Source organism: Myotis yumanensis, unplaced genomic scaffold (assembly GCF_028538775.1).
Source record: "Myotis yumanensis isolate MYYU_CA2020_CCGP unplaced genomic scaffold, mMyoYum1.0.hap1 SCAF_11, whole genome shotgun sequence".
Taxonomy (NCBI): Eukaryota; Metazoa; Chordata; class Mammalia; order Chiroptera; family Vespertilionidae; genus Myotis; species Myotis yumanensis.
Window position 1 is genome coordinate 69,059,976 of NW_027223762.1, and position 18,708 is coordinate 69,078,683.

Sequence of the window (18,708 nt, forward strand, 5' to 3'; positions counted from 1 at the left end):
CTATTCAGTATGCTAGCAGCATATATTTAAAAGGCCTATCTTTCCTCCAATGATTTGGGATGCCACATTTATCATACCTTGAATTTCCAAGTTTACTTTGGTAAATTTCTAGACTTTCTATTCTGTTCCATTGGTTTACCCATTCGTGTACCCTGCTGCTTTAGTTATAGTGGCTTTAAGCTACATTGAGGTATCTGGTAAGGCTCGTCCCTTGTGGGGGTGTGTTTGTTGTTTCTGGTGGCTGGGAGATGCCACTGGCATTGAGGACCGGTGATGCTAGATATCGTGCAAAGCAAAGGGTGGTCCCGTGCCACGATAAAGCACTGGCGTCTGCACAACTGCTGATGGCCACCTGGTATCACAGGGATGAAAACCTGCTTCTAACCAGTTACATCTTGAACCTCACTTTGATTCACAGATACGCACAAAGCATTTTTGCATGTTTTTTATGTACACCCTATTTTCCAGACTTTAAAACACTTTTATCAAGCATCATCAGGATTCCAGGAAAGTGATGTTCCTACTGGCAATGGCCGTGAAGTGTCTGAGTCACTGACATGACACCTGAGGCAGGTATGTCACGTTGTGCGGGTAGCGGCCACCCCAGGAGAATCTACCTCATTATGCCTTTTAGTGTAGTTAATGTGCAAATATTTACTATGAAAATACATGTTATTTTTATTATAAGTTATTTTCCTTTTATGTCTTTTTTACTATAATTAGTGAATATGTTGATTTCTTAAAATCATGTATATAGTTTGTATATAATCTATAAATGTCCTTTTGGGGTACTTTGTAAATTGGTTGCTAGAGAGAGAGAGGGTTGGTGTCTGATAGGGTTGGGAATGAAGCCTAGACTGAATTCGTCGTGTTTAGCCATCAGCCAATGCACAGCACGGCCACAGCAGGGCCCGCAGGAGGGTTTGGGTGTGTTTTGCAAACCCGTCTGTGGTGCTGGAAAAACATCTTGCTCATCTGATGTTGGCACAATGGTTCCCTTTTTGGTACTAGGAACAATGTCTTTTTCAGAAAATAATAAAAGACATAGGAGATGAGGGAAAAATTCATAACCCAATTCTAGTTCCCTCCCCAGGAGCTTTTCCACATTGTGAGTATATGTATGTGGTGTGTGTGTGTGTGTGTGTGTGTGTAAAATGCTATATAGAATATGGTTCCAATGTTGTTCACTGAGCACCTAGTCTAGAAACTAGATAGCCTATACTAGATACCAAAAACATAGCGCCTGCCCTCAAGCGCCTCAAAAGAGACAAAACATCAGCCCTGCCGACACCTTGATCTTGGGCTTCTAGCCACTGGAACTCTGAGAAAATAAATGTCTGTTGGTTAAGCCCTAGAAAACAAATATAGTTATCTATATCTACATATATAAAAGCCTAAGTGACTGTTACGACATAACGACCGGAACAACTGGTTGCTATGATGCGCACTGACCACCAGGGGGCAGACGCTCAACACAGGAACTGTCCCTTGGTGGTCAGTGCTCTCCCACAGCAGGAGCGCCCCTCAGCCAGAAGCTGGGCTCACGGCTGGTGAGCACAACGGTGGTGGTGGGAGCCTCTCCTGCCTCCACAGCAGTGCTAAGGAGCAGTGAGCCAAGTGGTAAGGAGTGAGCAGGTGGGCGGGTACGAGTGAGGGGTCCCGGATTGCAAGAAGGTGCAGGCCGGGCTGAGGGACCCCCCTCCATGCATGAATTTCATGCATTGGGCCTCTAGTTTTTTAATAAACAAAAGTTCTTAATGTAATATAATTGAGCCTATCAATTTGTTCCTTTATACCTTCTATGTCATATTTAAGAATTTGTCCCTTCCCCTGAGTTCAAGATATTCTTACTCTGTTAAGAGTACAGGCAAAGTTCCTGTGTGAGTCTCCTACTGTTGCTGGAACAAATTACCACAAATATAATAACTTAAAGCAGCAAGAGTTTACGACCCTGCCATTCCGGAAGTCAGGCGTCTGCAAGGGTCTCACTGAACGAAAAGCAAGGTGTTGGCGGCCTCGCGCCACCTGCGTTCCCTGGCGGGCGCCTCCCTCACCCTCAGAGCCCTAGGGCTGGCCTCCCCTCCCACTTATAAGGACCCTCGTGATTATGTTGGGCCTACCCACACAGCCAGAATGATCCCTGCAGCTCAAGGTCAGCTAATTAGCAAATTAATTCCATCTGCAACCCTAACCAGAGAATCGAAGGCATTCACAGGTTCTGGGATTAGGACGTGTCGTCTCTCGTGCCCACATGTTGCCCGCCCTTGTCCTGGCTAAGTTCCCTGCTCCTTTCTTGCCACCACCTCAGAGGAGCCAGCAAACTTGTCCACATTAAAGGCAGGGGTTCTCACGAGAGCCCAGAACTTGTCTTGGGAAGGTTAACCCTGATTAGCCCAGAGGTCCCTCGATACTTAGCAGGCAGCCTTGGGAGATGGATGGCGCTGGGAATGGGGTTCCCAGACCCCTCAGCCGGAACCCTGTCGCAGCAGCAGCAGCAGCTGCCCTTTCTCTGCTCGCCCCTGTGCGGAATGATGACAAAGCAAATTTCTCTCACCGGAAAGTCACTTCCCCTTTCCCCAGCTCGGGTCACTCACGCTATGGCTGTGAGCCAGGCCGGGCCGCCCCAGGAGCACCTCGCAGAGGCCTCACCCTGCGGAGCAGAAAGGCCCTCAGTGAGTTCCCGGGCCTGGCGTCGCTCATCCTGCGCTTTATTAGCTCTTCTTCCCTGAAGCTGTGTGTCTATTTCTAGGCGTATAGTTGCCCTTCCTTGGTCTCTTGCCTTTGGGATGTGACTGGGGCTGGGGAGAGGAGACTCTGCAGACAGAGGTCTTTGTTACTGTTCAGTTTCTCTCTCACCCCCCGCCCCCCCCTCCCCCGCCTCTGGCTAGGAGCCAGATCTAAGTAATTTTAAAGCCTCCTGTAACTCTGGGATAAACCTCCACTCACTGCTTCGAGTCTTGTGCCATTGCACACACTGAGCCTGTGCCCAGGCAGCAGGGAAAAACACTTTCTTGTTTCAGAGACGTCACCTCTTTTTCCTGCGAAGTCCACCCTGGAGCAGAGCTCAGCGGGGGCCTGGGGGGGACAGGACTGGACAGTACGTGTGACACTCCTTTTACCCACGAATCCTGCCTCCTGCCCGGTCACGCCAAGAGGCCAAGCGCTGCCTGGTCATCTGGAAAGCAGGCTCCAGGTGCTGCCTCTTACTCGGGGTGGAGGCAATGTCTGCTGTGAGCACATCTGCACCATGAGGAGAGCCCTGCTGGGAAGGGTGGGGGTCGAGCGTGATGAGGCTGTGGTTGGTTAAAAATAAAGATATTAAAAAATAGAAAGAAAGAAAGAAAGAAAGAAAGAAAGAAAGAAAGAAAGAAAGAAAGAAAGAAAGAAAGAAGGAAGGAAGGAAGGAAGGAAATAAATAAATAAATAAATTACTCTGTGACTCCCAGGGGCAGATCGGAATCTTGGGGGGTGGGGGGCAGGGGGCGGGGTGGGAGGATACATACATTTACACAAAATGTTATCGTTTTACATTTCTCAAATATAAAATGATAACATTGTGTATAAATTTGAGAAAATGGAAAAGCACCTATTTGAAACTTTAAATAATATTCAGGGAAAACATGAGATCTTTTAGGTTTGGACAGAGGGAAGTAGGGTGATAGGTTTTTACGAAATTGCTCTAAAATAATGAGGGAAACGTCCTTGTGAGGCCAGAAAATGAGCCATGACCCTGAGTTCCCTGAGGTCCTTGCCCCGAGTCCCTGCCACCGCTCTCTGAGTCCAGATGAGGCTGCCAACACCTTTCGCAGCATCTCCAGCCTCAGACTCCACTCGGGGTCTCATGTGGTTCCATCCGATTGCTCAGCTGAGACACTTGCCCGAGCCCAGCCACAGAGAGGATGGCACAGTGAATATACGGAGAGGATGGTATAGTGAATGACACAGGGAGGATGGCACAGTGAATATACGGAGAGGATGGTATAGTGAATGACACAGGGAGGATGGCACAGTGAATATACGGAGAGGATGGTATAGTGAATGACACAGGGAGGATGGCGCAGTGAATATACGGAGAGGATGGTATAGTGAATGACACAGGGAGGATGGCATAGCAGCGGTTCTCAACCTCTGGGTCGCAACCCCTTTGGCGGTCGAACGACCCTTTCACAGGGGTCGCCTAAGACCATCCTGCATATCAGATATTTACATTACGATTAATAACAGTAGCAACATTACAGTTATGAAGTAGCAACGAAAATAATTTTATGGTTGGGTCACAACATGAGGAACTGTATTTAAAGGGCCAGAACAGGGGTCCTCAAACTACGGCCCGAGGGTCACATGCGGCCCGCTGAAAACATTTATCCGGCCCACCGGGTGTTTTTGCTGCCGCTGTGTGCATAGGAATTTGTTCATACTTTTTTTTAAAACTATAGTCCGGCCCTCCAATGGTCTGAGGGACAGTGAACTGGCCCCCTGTTTAAAAAGTTTGAGGACCCCTGGGCCAGAAGGTTGAGAACCACTGAATAGTGACTAACACAGAGGATGGCATAGTGAATAACACAGAGGATGGCATAGTGAATCACACAGAGGATGGCACAGTGAATCACACAGAGGATGGCATAGTGAATCACACAGAGGATGGCATAGTGAATAACACAGAGGATGGCATAGTGAATCACACAGAGGATGGCATAGTGAATAACACAGAGGATGGCATAGTGAATAACACGGAGGATGCCACAGTGAATCACACAGAGGATGGCATAGTGAATATACACAGAGGATGGCACAGTGAATAACACAGAGGATGGCATAGTGAATAACACAGAGGATGGCATAGTGAATAACACGGAGGATGCCACAGTGAATCACACAGAGGATGGCATAGTGAATATGCACAGAGGATGGCATAGTGAATAACACAGAGGATGGCACAGTGAATCACACAGAGGATGGCACAGTGAATAACACAGAGGATGGCATAGTGACTAACACAGAGCATGGCACAGTGAATAACACAGAGGATGGCATAGTGACTAACACAGAGGATGGCACAGTGAATAACACAGAGGATGGCATAGTGAATCACACAGAGGATGGCATAGTGAATCACACAGAGGATGGCATAGTGGATAACGATGTAAGAAAGATCATAGAAATGAAGTCCGAGGGAAAGTGAGGGAGAAGGACATTGAAAACAGGCAGGATAGGGAAAGGAAACAAAAATGACATTAGCTTGCTTTCTGAATTGGCCAACGCCTGACCATGGCGTGTGTGTGTGTGTGTGTGTGTGTGTGCGGTCAGGAACATCACTGACTCAGAGTGATGCTCTTAACTTAGTGAAAATCCTCAGTGTTCAGGGACAGCTCCCAACCTCTGATCATGAAGAGATGCTTTTCAGTTTGGCTCCACAATTTGAAACAATGTGTCCAGACATTACCTGGGGGTCCTGTCTGCCCTTGACATCCCGCCTATGTCTGTCACCTGGAGCCCTCAGTTACAGGACCGGGTAAGCCAGTGCCTTCGGCAGGCTCTTGTTAATCTCCAGGGAACTGAAGTCATTCTCGAGCCTCAAAAATGTCTTAAAAGCCTCGACTTCCTTCATTCCTTTGTCTTTACCCAACTCCACCAGTTTTCTCCTAAAATTTAAAAACTCACTCCCACCAGGAGTTCCACAGTTCAGGAGGCCTGCGGAAGATCAGAGGCGAAGGACGCTCCCTCCTGCTTCATTGCACCCTCACCTCCCAGCCCCCGCCCCCCACGCTTGCGTTGAGCCTTCTCCCATGCATGACTCCTGTGCCAGGCATCCCTCTCTCACCCGGCTGCGGCTGCGTTGGAGAAGGAGGCTCACGCTCCATTCCGAAAGCACTCCTCAAAGCCCCGCTTTCAAACACGGGGTTACACTTCTGACAGCATTCAGAGGAATTCTGGTGAATAAGTTTTCTTTACCAGAGTATAAATTTAGCTTATTCGTCCTTTCCTTTTCAAGTAAAGTCTTTACTTTAGAATGAGATTTAGATCAAGTTGCAAAGCTAATGCAGAATCGCTGTCCCTCACACCCTGTCCCCTATTGCTAACGCCCTACAGAGCTGTGGTGCACCAACAATGATACATCATTACTGTTACCTAAGTCCACACTTTAACCAGATTTCCTTCGTTTTTCCCCAATGTCCTTTTTCTGTCCCAAGATCCCATCCAAGACTCCATGTCACACAACTGTTATGTTTTCTTAGGCACCTCTAGAATATTATAGTTTCTCAGATGTTCTTTGTTGTTAAGGAGCTGTCTCAAGGTGGTACAGTGAAGATATCCAAAGACCGAAAAATGATGCAGGCAACCCCATAGGTTATCAGTTTATTGTGCGGTAACTTACTTACAGGGATAGAGTTGGAGCGGAAGAGGATCCCACAGCTAACCTCCGCTGGTAGACAGCTGTTACAGTTTATTTTATAGTCCAGCTAAAGTGCCGATTGTCAAGGCAAAGGGACAAAATACAGCATGAGCCAGGGGCATACCTCCTGATGGTCCTATGATGGAGAATTGCTATTGATGCCATCACCTCGTTTGGTATTTATCTCGGTTGCTGTGCTATTCTGGCCACTACTGAAGGCGTTCTTTATGGTTACATGTGTAAGCTTACAGGGCACAGCGAATCATTCATTTCGAGGCTTTGGTGCTGGCAGAGACTACTTGGGTCAGAGTCCACAGCATGAAACCTTGAATAGGAAAAAAAAAACACAAAACGGTGGTGGGGGTACAAAAATGGAGTCCGTCTTATTTACATTAACATCTTGTCAACAGATGGTCATTGGCGCCAACTCAATGCCAACTTCGGGTACAGCGAAGCTCGGCTGTGAAAACAGCATGGGGGGCAGCCCTGGGGGTCAGGTAGCCCTGAGCCAGGTCCCTCTCCTGACCTGCTCTGTTCTGACCACACAGCTTCAATGCCTCAGCTCAGCCAAAAAGACAGTCTTCAGTCTCTGCTGGGAAGGGAAAATGTGCTCCCAGAGCCAGAGGGGAGGTGATTTATACAGACAGATGTTCCTGCCCCTGGTCCCTGATTGGTCTGTTCTCATGAAGACTCCAAATCCTCAAAGGTTGATTGGTCCAAAGGCTCTGTCCTCATTGGACCAAATAGAGCCACTCTGGTTGGTTGAAGCTGCACAGCTCTGATTGGATGGGGAAAGCCTCAGTTCTATTGGTTGAAATAGGATTCCAGGAAACCTTTGTAAGCGCTGGCTCAGATGGCAGAACACAGTGCAGGCAGGTGAGTCAGTGCAGAGGTAGGTACAGTGCAGGTGGTTCCCCCTGAAGTGCAGTTTGTGGAGAAATGGCTACTACTCTCCGGGTTTCTTTGCTGTTGGCTTTTATTTTTTATTGTGTGTGTGTGTGTGTGTGTGTGTGTGTGTGTGTGTGTTTATCCTCACCTGAGAATATGTTTTTATTGATTTTTACTTTTTGAGAAAGAGGAAGGAAGAGAGAGAAGCATTGCTGTGAGAGAGAAACATCAATTAGCTGCCTCCTGTATGTGCCCTGACTGGGGACTGAACCTGAAACCTAGGTGGGTGCCCTGACTGGAAATCGAACCCACAATCTTTTGGTGTATGGGAGGATGCTCCAGCCAACTGAGCTACCCAGCCAGGGCTGCTAGATTTTGTTTTTAAAAATTTGAGCCCAGATAGCCACCAGGAATCCTTCTTAGTAGGTGTCTTCTTTCTTGGGGTTCACAATCTATACATGAGCTTTTCAGTTTTGAGAACTTTATACTAATAGAAGGTCTCTCAGTTTTGGTTTGGCTGGTGTTTTTCTCATAATGAGAGTGGGATTGTGGAATTGGTGAAGAAAGACCACAGGTGAAGTGTCTTCCTTGTCACATCAGGTCGAAGGTACCTGATCATCATGATTTGTCACTGATGAAGTTGACCACGATCCCCTGGCTGAAGCAGTCTGTCAGGCTTCTGCACTGTGAAGTTACTCTCCCCACCCCCACATGCCTTTTTCCATCTGTGCCCTTTGAAAGGAAGTCACTAAACACCCCCCCCTGCGCCCCCACTGGCCCTGAGGGTGGGAGCTATGCGCCATCTTCTTGAGAGGAGTAGGATCTACATAATTATTTGGAATTCTGCATGGATTTGTCTAACCCACCCCCATTTATTTCTTTAATCATTGTTAAGTACAGGTACATGGGTATCATTTTATAGTTTTGGTTATAATCCAATAGTACATAACTTTGTTGCCCAAATTGTTCTAGCTTTGGCCATTGGGAGTTCTTTCCGTTGTTCCTGTGTCTTTTTGCCATAACCTCATCATGTTTTGTAAACTCTTCTTTATTTTCTGACACTACAAGATGTTCCAGGTCACTTCCAGGTATATTCCCTGTCTCATCTTAGACTCAGTCATTTCTCCAAGGAGCCCTAGTTCCTTTTATTGAAGAACTAGAGGCCCGGTGCATGAAAATTCATGCACTGGAGGAAGGGTCCCTCAGCCCGGCCTGCCCCCTCTCACAGTCCAGGAGCCCTCAGGTGCAGAAGGTGACACTCCATCACATCTCTGCTGCTGCCACTGCCAGCAGCACAAGCTTCGGCCCTCCCTGGTTATCTGAGCCTTAGACGGCCCTGGGCGGCTGGGCAGCCACCATCTGAGACTTTCCTGCACCTTGGGCCGGCCCTGGGCAGCTGGGGGGCTTAGGGGACTGGGCGCCGCCATTATGCGGCTGTGGGCACTGCCATCTTTGAGGGCATGGCAGTCAATTAGCATATTACCTCTTTATTAGATAGGACTAGAGTCCCAGTGCACACAATTCATTCATGGGGCAGGGTGTGTGTGTCCCTCAGCTCAGCCTGCACCCTCTCCAATCTGGGACCCCTCGATCCCGGTGGGATTGGGCCTAAACAGGCAGTTGGATATTCCTCTCACAATCCAGGACTGCTGGCTCCCAACCACTAACCTGCCTGCCTGCCTGATTACCCTTAACCGCTTCTGCCTGCCAGCCTGCTCACCCCCTACCCACTCCCCTGCCAGCTTGATCAATACCTAACTGCTCCCCTGCCAGCCCAATTGTCCCTAACTGCCCTCCCCTGCCAACCCAATTGCCCCTAACTGCCTTCCCCTGCAGGCCTGATCCCCCTGCAACTGTCCTTCCCTGCAGGCCTGGTCTCCCCAACTGCCCTCCTCTGCCGGCCTGGTCACTCCTAACTGCCCTCCCTTTCAGGCCTGGTCCCTCCCAACTGCTCTCCCCTGCTTGCCTGATTGCCCACAACTGCCCTCCCCTGCTTGCCTGATTGCCCACAACTGCCCTCCCCTGCAGGCCATCTTTGACTACATGGGGGCAGCCATCTTGTGTTGGAGTGATGGTCAGTTTGCATATTACCTCTTTATTAGATAGGATGGCATTAGAAACCAAGATCTGAGCAATACATGTATTCACTACAACTTGAATATCATTGGTCCTAGACTCTCTCAGCAGACAGAGCTTGGAAACATGAGTGTGCACATATCCATAACTATTTCTATATTTATCATCTGTGTCTATATGCAGTGAAACACGAGTTTATACTGATGTCTCATAGCGACCCACCTCCCGATTCCTTCTAGGCTTGCTTATTGGTAAAATCCCAGCCCAGCACTGAGGAGCTGGCGCCCACCACCCACCATCTTTTGCTAATCCTGTTAATCCCTGTGCACCTGCACAGCAGTGTTGGACTTGTTCATCCCTCCACCTGTAAGAAACAGCTTCATCAGCTAAAGTTCAAGCACACGTGTGCAGTGTCTTGTCTTCAGTCTTACAGACGCCACTCATTCCCAGTTCCTCAGGGAGCACCTGTCCTCCCACCTCGCTCAGTGCGCGTGGCATGCGTCGGTACACAGCTGCATTCTTTTGTCAGTCTGCATCCATCCTGGAACCCTGACCTCCTAACTGATTTTTAATTGGCCCACATTAAGGTTTATTCTTTGTGCTATAAGAGTCCATGGGTTTTTGCAAACATAATGTCATATCCCCACCACTACAGTGTCATACAAAACTGTCTCAGTCCTACAAAACCTCTATGTGCTTCTTCTGATTCAAACGCCCTCCTCTCCAAGTCCCTGGCAACAACTGACCTGTTTCCCATCTTTATAGTTCTCCTTTATCGGAATGTCATATCAACGGAATCCTGGTGTGTATACAGCCTTTCCAAGCGGCATTTCTCACGCAGCATAACGCACTCATATGTAGGACAATGCAACGTCGATCCGTGTTGGTGAGTGGATTGATAGTTTATTTCTTTGTAATCTCTGAATTGTATTCCATTGTCTGGATGGACCACAGTGTCTTTATCCATCCACCTACTGAAGGGCATCTTTCTTGGGCTTCACAGTCTATACATGAGCTTGCGCCCAGGTTTTGCCGATTATGAGGAAAGCTGCTACGGACATTTATATGCAGGTTTCTGAGTGCACATGCATTTTCAAATCAGGAGGTAAATACCTAAGACTGTAATTTCTGGATTGTATAGTAAGATCGTATGGCTTAGCCTCATAGAAACTGTCAGCTTGTCTTCTGAAGTGGCTGCGCCATCTGCGTTCCCACCAGAGTGAAGGAGAGCTCCTGCTGCTCCGCCTCCTTGCCAGAAACGGCTACTGTCACTTTTTTGGATTGTAGCCATCTAAGAGTGGGTCCTGGTATCTCACCCACATTCCATTTGTTTCAGTCCATGTTGGAGCATGGCCCCTTCGGAGCATGGCCCCTTCAGAGCCTGGGGCAATTATTCACCGGCTCTGGGTTTTACATTGCGTTTGAATGACCCCAGCCAGGCCAAAGGGCTTCGGAAGGCAGCAGCACGGGCTCCTCAGCTGTCCCTGAGCCTGTGGGATTGTTAGATGTAGACAGAAGCATGGGGTCTGAATAGAGATTAGGGAAAATAGAGTGACCAGAGACTAGAGTAGAATGGAGTCCTGGTCAAGGTAAAAATGAGTTTTAAAGACCCATTAAAATATTTACAATTAAGAAAAATATAGTTAAAGAGGCAAGTATCTGTTACCCTAGGAAACGATGTGGAGAGTGGCATTTTCATGGTGTACAGTACCGCTTGTTCTTGGCCTGTGCCAACGTCACCCTCACCTCACCCGCTAATGACAAGCCTGTAACTGCCAGGTGCGCAGCTTATCTCGTTCTCCCACCAGCCCCTGTGGGCCAGGATGGCGCGGCGACACCCCCGTGGGTGAACAGCTGGCTCCGGCCGCTTTCGTGCGCACTGTGCCTGGTTCTCAGCGATGCCGGATGAGCTCTCCAGATGCTGCAGCGAGTGCTTCCTGTTCCCAGGGTCTCAGCCTCACAGGGCCTCCCTTCTTCCTCGCGTCCAGGCACAGGGCTGTGTGCACAGCTGCTCATCTCAGAACGAGAGAGTGTTCTGTGCCAGGAAATGAAGACAAAGAGCAAAGTCCCTGCCTGTTTCTCTTGCCTGCCCCTCTCCTTCGCCCCTTTTTCACTACCCACACCTCCTCCCTCCTTTTCCTACTTTATTGTCACTAAATCTTTGGGAGTCTGGAGTCAGTACCGGAATCACATTCTGCAGAATCACACCAAGTCCACAGATCTCTGGGAGACACCATTGTACCCTCTGCTGATCTCAACTCTCCTCCTTCTCTGGTGTGCGCCATGGATTTACTTTCAAAACCAGAAATGCTTTTCTGTTCTAAAGTGACCAGTTTTTAAAATTTACCTAAAATGATATGAGTGAACATCCAAATACCATGTATAAAAGAAGCCAGATATCAAAAATATGTATGATTCTATTTTATTTGAAGTTCAAGAACAGGCAAAGCAAACTTATAGTGTGTAAGTCTTAAAAGTAGCTAAGTTTGGGGAATGTTAATAAGAAAGGGTATAGAGGAGCATTCTGGATGCAGGAAATATTCCGTATCTCTTGATGAGGGTGTGTGCGTGCGAGTGCGTGTGTGTGTGTGTGTGTGTGTGTGTGTGGTGTGTGTGTGTGTGTGGTGTGTGGTGTGTGTGTGTGTGTGTGTGTGTGTGGTGTGTGTGTGGGAGGGGAGGGTGTGTGTGTGGTGTGTGGTGTGTGTGTGTGTGTGTGTGTGGTGTGTGTGTGTGTGGTGTGTGTGTGTGTGGTGTGTGTGTGTGTGGTGTGTGGTGTGTGTGTGTGTGTGGTGTGTGTGTGGTGTGTGTGTGTGGTGTGTGGTGTGGTGTGTGTGTGTGGTGTGGTGTGTGTGTGTGTGTGTGTGTGGTGTGTGTGTGTGTGTGTGTGTGGTGTGTGTGTGTGTGTGTGGTGTGTGTGTGTGGTGTGTGGTGTGTGTGTGGTGTGTGGTGTGTGTGTGTGGTGTGTGGTGTGTGTGTGTGTGTGGTGTGTGTGTGGTGTGTGCGGTGTGTGTGTGTGTGTGTGTGTGGTGTGTGTGTGTGTGTGTGGTGTGTGTGTGTGTGTGTGTGGTGTGTGTGGTGTGTGGGTGTGTGTGGGAGGGGAGGGTGTGTGTGTGTGTGTGTGTGTGTGTGGTGTGGTGTGTGTGGTGTGTGTGTGGTGTGTGTGGTGTGTGTGTGTGTGTGTGGTGTGTGTGTGTGTGTGTGTGTGGTGTGTGTGTTTGAATGGACTGAATGTTCATGGCCCTCCCAAACTCATAAGTTGAAACCTTAGCCCTATATGACGCTGTGTGGAGAGGGGGCCTGGCAGTGATTCCGTCAGAACGAGCCTCCCACATGGAAGTGGAGCCCGGAAACAAGAGCCCGAGGCGGCTTCCTGTGCCTGCGCGGTCTCAGGCGGACTCAGCCAGAAGCTGCCTCTCAGCAGATGCCACGGCCCCTCGCACTTTGATCGTGGACGTCTCAGCCTCCAGACTGTGAGAAGTCAGTGTTTGTCCCTTAAGCCACTCAGTCTATGACATCTTCGGTGTAGCAGTGCAGACTGACAGTCATTACGCTGTACGCTTTATAATGTTGTATTTATACACATTACAATTCACTAAAGTGTAGGAAAAGTCCCTGAAACAGAGGGACTAAACTGTGAACACTGAGCGCCAACTATTGCTCAAACCCCAGAACCGTCCGTTTAGCAGAAACCACAGAGGCTGAGTGTGAGCCTGTAGACACAGCCAGTCAGGGGAGCTTCCATGGAGAGTCACAGGACATGCCAGCTATTTGACTACGGGCTGGAAAATTTTCCCTAAATAGGCAGTTTTCTTTATTTTAAAGATATTCTGTCACTGTAAGAGGCCAGTCACAACACAACATTTGGGGCCCATTGACTATGAGGTAAAGGTAAGATAAGGTGAACCCTAATTCTAGAGTCTGTGGGTGGTCACACCCACCTCAGGATCTCTGCCAGAAAAAGGGGGGCGGGCTGTGTGGGGGCGTTCTCAGTCCCGATCCTGTCAGCCCACAGCGCTGTCTCCAACGACCCGGTCACACATGCGGCTGCCGCTTTCTTCCTCATAGAGGCAGAGTGCACATCTGTCTCCCGTTGGGCCCAGCCTCCCTAGGTTTGAGTGCTCCCACCCCTTTTGCGTTTCTGTGAAGCTCATTCACTCCGTCATCCTCCCCATGTTATTGACTATGCCATCCTCTGTGTTATTCACTGTGCCATCTTCTCTGTATATTCACTATGCCATCCTCCCCGTGTTAGTCACTATGCCATCCTCCCTGTGTTAGTCACTATGCCATCCTCTGTGTTAGTCACTATGCCATCCTCTGTGTTAGTCACTATGTCTGTGTTATTCACTATGCCATCCTCTGTGTTATTCACTGTGCCATCCTCTGTGTTATTCACTGTGCCATCCTCTGTGTTATTCACTATGCCATCCTCTGTGTTATTCACTATGTCTGTGTTATTCCCTATGCCATCCTCTGTGTTAGTCACTATGCCATCCTCTATGTTATTCACTGTGCCATCCTCTGTGTTATTCACTATGCCATCCTCTGTGTTAGTCCTATGCCATCCTCTGTGTTATTCACTGTGCCATCCTCTGTGTTATTCACTATGCCATCCTCTCCGTATATTCATTGTGCCATGGAATCCGTGTCCCAACAAGCCTCCAGGAGGCTCTCGCGCTCACTCAACTTTGCGAACCACTGATCTAGGGACTCCCAATTCTCCGCAAGGCCAAGCTGTGGGCTGTGGGTCGGGCACTCTGAAAGGCTCCCAAATCTGATTGCACACCATCTGGGAACTTAAAAGGACAACCCCTGCCTGCGCCGCATTCCCCAGGTGTTCTGATTTCTACTTTGCTTTTTGAAAAGCTCCCGAGTGGGGAGCGTTTCCCAGACCATGCAGTGCTGGTAAGAGAGGAGCGTTTCCCAGACCGGTAAGAGAGGAGCGTTTCCGCGGCCGGCCGGCGTTTGTCTGTTTCTTTGTTTTCACTGAACCCTGCTCATAGGACAGTTCGGATACAGACACTCACCTGTGCTGAAGAGAGGGTGAAGGTGCAGACGAGGGGAATCTGGGGAGAGGCTGAGGAAAGAGGGGGAGCCGGAGGAGGTGGCAGCGAATTGAGTGCTGAGACCCCCCTGGGCCCAGGACTGGGGCAGCCATTCCTCCAGAGGGTGGAATTCCTCCCCCCAGCCCCCCAGGCAAGGAGCACAGCCACACCCAGATTCCACCCTGTATGAGATAAAGGATTAAAACAAGCTGATTAGTCCCTGGGAGTTACCAGGGTCTGGCCTATAGAGGGATTTTCAGTCCCACCAACAACACAGAGCAGGGTAAGGATTAAAAAAGGATAGAGAAGCTGTATAGCCTCAGAGGCCAACCCAAAAACACTGCCACCCAGAGGCTGAGCCACAAACTGACTCTTAGGGGAATACAAATTAAGGCAGAATGGATCACAAATACGGCCTGCTTTAAAATCAGGACTGTGATTTACAACACGGAGGAACAGTGTAATGCAGGCAAATTCAACACTCTCCTAAATACCTGGCAGGACTAAGGCGAACCAGGCTGAAGAGTAGAAGAACCGAAAGACCATCACTACTGCAAATTTTTTCTTTTTCTTTTTCTTTTTAATTTTTTCACCTTTTTACTAAGAAACCAATTTTTTTTTCTCTTTTTCTTCTTTTTCCATCACCTGATTTTACCCTTTCAATTACCACATTTTTATTTTTAACCAGTATTATTACTGCTACCATTTTACCATTTTTTAAAGTGCCATTTTATTTTCTCTTTATTTTCTTTTGGGATTAGTGTTCTCCATTCTATTTTCATCGTTCCTTTAGCATTAATTTTCCCTATCTCAATTTCACCTCTTTGCTAAAACCCTCTTCCTTACTTTTCCCCTTTTGGTGTCCTGTTTCTCTTACCCTATTCCTGCTCCAGACTTTCCCAATTCCCTCTTTTTACCCCCTGTCTAATTCCACCCTACTTATATATCCTATTTCCAATCTACTGCTCCAAATCCTTATACACCTATTCTTTATCCTTCTTCACTTTCCAAACATTTTTTTCTCTCTTATCTTTCTATTGTTTTCTTGATTGTTGAATATATTGGGCTTTTTTTGTTTGTTTGTTTTGTTCTGTGTTTTTTCTTCTTTTTTAGGACTGGTTGTGAGGTTGTTTTTCTTTTTCCTTTTCTTTTTTTTTTTTTTTTTTTTTTTCCTGCTGGTTTTTCCCTTCCCTCCCCCACCCCACCCCGGTTATTTTTGTGCTTCTGTTTTCCCTTACCCCTCTGGATATTATTGGTGGTTTGTAGTTTGCATTCATCTCCAGGGATCTGTTGCTGGAATTTGTTGAGATTAGTGGCAGTTCTATTGGAGTTTGCTCCTCATACCAATAGTCTCTTCCCCGCTTCTACTTCATTCTCTTTTTTCGCTCTCTTTTTTTCCCCCCTCTTTTTTCCCAATTCTATTTTTGCACTCCTTTTTTGTTTGTTTTTTTTCTTATTTTTCTTTTCTGTTCTCTCTTTTATCTTCTTCTCTTCTTTCTCCCTTATCCCCTAATTCTCTTAATTCGGGTGGTCACCTTTATTTGGGGTTATTAATATTGTGAATATACTTGTGTTCAGTGCCTGGTACGTTGTGCCTTGCTCTGTTGTATTTTGTGCCTTTAAATCAATGCAGCAGATCCAAGCAACAGCAGCCCCCTGATCACCGCAGCCTCCTGATCACCACAGCCTCCTGATCACCACACCCTCTGTCTGTGGAACAGCAGCTGTACGTGAAGCCTCCCCCCACCAGCCAGAAGAGCCATCACAGCTGTGAACAACATCCACCAGAGGAGCTGCTGCCAACTGGAAAGCAGCTGCTACCGCAACCGTCTGAGCAGCAACCACAACCCAAGGAGCCCCTGCCACCCAGGGAGCAGCCACTGAACATCTCAACATCTACATATGTCAGCGAGATCAAACATGGGTAGGCAAAGAAACCCCCAAAGGAAAGAAAAGGAGGACTCGCCAGAAAAGCAGCTAAGTGAGACAGAGATATGCAACATGACGGAAAAAGAATTCAGAATAAGGTTCCTAGAGTACATGCACCAGATGTTCAAGAAGCAAGAAGAAACAGATGAAAAACTCAACTATTTATGCAAGAAGCTAGAAGAAACAGATGAAAAAATCAACAACTTAAGTAAGTCCCAAGAAGAAATGAAGAGTGACATAGCTTCAATAAAAAACTCCATTGAAAGTATCAACAGTAGACTGGGAGAAGCAGAGGACCGAATTAGTGAATTAGAAGACAAGGAAGCAAAACACACTCAAACTGTACGGCAAATGGAGAAAAAAATTAAAAGACAGGAGGAGAGCCTAAGGGAGCTTTGGGACAACATGAAACGAAACAACATACAAATAATAGGGGTGCCAGAACAACAGAAAGATGAACATGGATTAGAAAACCTATTCGAAGAAATAATATCAGAAAACTTCCCTGAGGTGGGGAAGAAAAAAGTCACACAAGCCCAGAGAGTCCCAAACAAGGTGAACCCGAAAAGACCCACACCAAGACACATCATAATTACCATGGCAAATGTTCAGGATAAAGAGAGAATCTTACAGGCTGCAAGAGAGAGACGGAAAGTAACATACAAGGGATCTCCCATTAGATTATCAAATGATTTCTCAACAGAAACACATCAGGCCAGAAAAGAATGGACGGAAATCTACAAAGTGATGCAAAGCAAAGGACTGAATCCAAGAATACTCTATCCAGCAAGGCTATCATTCAAAATTGAAGGGGAAATAAGAAGCTTCACAGACAAAAAAGGGCTAAGGGAGTTTATCACCACCAAGCCAGCCATGCAAGAAATGCTAAAGGGACTGGTGTAAAAAGAAGAAATATCAAGCTCAGAAAGAAAACAGCCACACACACACACACACAAAAAGAAATGGCTACAAACAAGTACCTTTCAATAATAACTTTAAATGTAAATGGACTAAATGCTCCAACCAAAAGACATCGAGTGGCTGAATGGATAAAAAAACATGACCCATACATCTGCTGTCTACAAGAGACCCACCTCATTAGAAGGGACTCACACAGACTGAAAGTGAAGGGATGGAAAAATATCTTTCACGCAAATGGAAAGGAAAAGAAAGCTGGGGTAGCAATACTTATATCTGACAAAATACATCTCAAAGTGAAGGCCATAACCAGAGATAAGGAAGGCCACTTCATAATACTAAAGGGATCAATACAACAAGAAGATATAACCCTGGTAAACATATATGCACCCAATGCAGGAGCACCCACATACATAAGAAAACTTCTGGAAGATATCAGGGGAGAGATCGACAACAATACAATCATAGTAGGGGACTTTAATACACCACTGACATCACTGGATAAATCCGCTAGACAAAAACTGAGCAAAGAAACAGCAATCCTAAATGACTCACTAGATCAGATGGACTTAATTGACATCTTCAGAACACTTCACCCCACAGCTGCGGAATATACATTCCTCTCAGGTGCTCATGGGACATATTCAAAAATAGACCACATATTGGGTCACAAGCAAAGTCTCCACAAATTCAAGAAGATTGAAATCATAAAAAGCTTCTTCGCAGACCACGATGGCATAATGTTAGAAATAAACTACAATAAAAACAACCCAAAATACTCAAACACTTGGAAGCTGAATAGCATGTTATTAAATATTGATTGGGTTACCAATGACATCAAAGAAGAAATTAAAAACTTCCTGGACACTAATGACAATGAAAACACAACAATCCAAAACCTCTGGGACACAATGAAAGCAGTCCTGAGAGGAAAGTTTATAGCTCTACAGGCCTATCTCAACAAATAAGAAAAAATGGTAGTCAATCATCTAACTCTACAACTCAAAGAATTAGAAAGAGAGCAACAAGAAAACCCCAGAGTGAGCAGAAGGAAGGAGATAATAAAGATTAGAGCAGAAATCAATGAAATAGAGACCAAAAAAACAATACAGAAAATCAATGAAACCAAGAGCTGGTTCTTTGAAAGGATAAACAAGATTGACAAACCCCTAGCCAGGCTCACCAAGAAGCAAAGAGAGAGGTCCCAAATAAACCAAATCAGAAATGATAGAGGCGAAATAACAACAGACCCCACAGAAATACAAATGATTGTTAAACAATACTACGGGCAACTCTACTCCAACAAACTAGATAACCTGGAGGAAATGGACAAATTCCTAGAAAAATACAACATTCCAAAACTCAATCAGGAAGAATCTAAAAACCTCAATAGGCCAATAACTATGGAAGAAATTGCAGCAGTCATCAGAAAGCTTCCAGCAAACAAAAGCCCAGGGC